Raw genomic sequence first — 2398 nt, 5'->3', positions numbered from 1 at the left:
ACAACATTTGTAAGCACTTATGTGGTTTTAAACAGCCGTCTAATAGCCGCTTATGTCATGTGTGACACATTTAAAAATGTGTAGGAGGATAGTTCAGATGATTTAAGTCCCTACCAGCATCTTTCTCTGAGAGCATCGTGAGGATTTAATGCTATTATATACACACAAGTAATATTTCCCCAGAATCTGGGAGTGAGGCCAGTTTTCTGTTTTGCCATTGCTCTCTCAAATGACTGCACCCAAACCATCTATCTGACGCTCTGGAGCCAAGCAGAGTTAATGCCTCCTCTCGGAGCGGTTGATTCTCAAATGAAAAGAAGGGCTTTGAACCCCGAGAAGAAAATAAGAAGGGTCAAGAAATGCCCTATCCTCCTCTCCCTTCAGCCTCTTAGATCTCTGTGAGATGGACCTTTGGGGCTGGTGACCTAGCTGCCTGTCAGCTGTGTCTGCAGGCAGGAGAGCAGGCTGGATTCTCTGGGCGCAGCTACCTTGTTGGCCCTGCCTCCACCTCTGTTCGCCCCTTGGTTGTTTACCAATTACTCCCTTTTTTCGTAGTTGGCAGCATAAACAGGTCCCCTGCTCTACAATTTTCTTTTTTAATTTTTGTTTTCTGCCTTTGTTTGTTTGTTTTCATTTTTGTTCTTCGAGACAGGGTTTCTCTGTAGTTTTGGAGCCTGTCCTGGAACTAGCTCTTGTAGACCAGGCTGGCCTCGAACTCACAGAGATCTGCCTGCCTCTGCCTCCCGAGTGCTGGATTAAAGGCGTGCGCCATCACTCTCTGGTGCTACAATTTTCAAGATCTGTGATTCCACCTTCTATTTCCCACGTCGTTAGAGTTTAAAAAGATACGACCCCTTTTAAAGTGCAAATACCCATGGCAGAGGTTAGCACTTAGAATTCACTGCATAGCGCTAGCTGGTCTGGAATTCACTATGTAGACCAAACTGTCTTTGCATTCAGAGACCTGCCTGTCTGCTAGGGTTCAAGGCGTGTGCCACCATACCCAGCTTCTTCATAGCATCTCGACATCCATGAATTAAATCCTGAGATGACTAAGAAGGAACCACTGAGAAAAGTGGTCAACTTGAAGGAATTATACTTTATAGCATTTTATTATTATTGATTTTTGTTTGAATCCAGAGCTTTGAGTCGGCTGGGCAAGCACTCAACTACCGAGCCATAATCCCAGCCATTTCTTTCTTCAGATTCGTATTTTAAATTACTATTAGCAGTTAAGATGTACCGAGAGCTATGTTATTAATTGCCAGGAGATGTTCAGCCAGGAAGTGGCTCAGCAGTTAATGGCGCTAGCTTGCAGAGGACCCAGGTTCATTTTCTGGCATCCACATAGGCGCTTACAACTCTAGCTCCAGGGGGTCTATCACCCTCTTCGGACCTCCACGGGCACCAGGAGGCTTGGTATGCCTCCATGTGTCCAGACAAAGCACCCATACACACAGACTAAAAATAGTGACTTCAAGGTTTTCCCTCAGTACATAAAAGAATATAGGATAATGATGTTTATTAATTTTTGATGTCTTACGAGCAGTGATACAGTTTGAATCTCATGTTTCCTATAAGTTTCATCATATTTCAGACCTGAGGAAAATTTGAAGAAAGAGAATTAAATTAATTTTATTTCTTTGTTTTTTGAGATAGGGTTTCTCTGCACCCTTGGCTGTCCTGGAACTTGCTCTGTAGTCCAGACTGGCCTCGAACTCAACAGAGATCCACCTGCCTCTGCCTCCCAAGTGCTGGGATTAAAGGGTGTGCACCTCTGCTGGCTGAGAATTATATTTAAAATGAGCATTTGAGATTTGGGGGTTGGGGCTGATAACAGATTCGTCACAAAGAGCGTCACAAAGAAGGCACCAGCAGACAAGGTTACTTGCAGTTTTCCTCGGTCCCTGGAGGTGACACCTGCAGGTACCATTGCAGTAATTACAATTACACTGTGCCTTCTCGTCACATGGTATGCCACGTGGTCTTGTGTTCTGTAACTAGGTACTCACCATCATCTTGAAGTTCGTGTTCGGTTTTACTTAAGTCAATGAAAGAATGCGTCGTGGTCAACTGTTTTTAAGATAGGACTTTTTGCTGTGTTTTCTATATATTGTTATGTGGCGTTGGAGATCAAACCCAGCGACCTCATGCTAGGGAAAGACCCTCCACTGGGTTGTGTCTGTAGCCCTTTGTGGTTACAAACTTCTCTGACTCCTACCAATTCGACTCAATTTTGTTTTAACCCCTCATACTGCTAGCCCCAATTCTTTCTTTCTATCTATCTATCTATCTATCTATCTATCTATCTATCTATCTATCTGGTTTTATCTATCTATCTATCTATCTATCTATCTATCTATCTATCTATCTATCTATCTATCTGGTTTTATCTATC

The sequence above is a fragment of the Microtus ochrogaster genome, chromosome 24, assembly GCF_000317375.1.
Source record: "Microtus ochrogaster isolate Prairie Vole_2 chromosome 24, MicOch1.0, whole genome shotgun sequence".
Lineage (NCBI taxonomy): Eukaryota > Metazoa > Chordata > Mammalia > Rodentia > Cricetidae > Microtus > Microtus ochrogaster.
The sequence above is the reverse complement of the archived record's forward strand: the minus strand, read 5'-3'. Positions refer to the sequence as shown.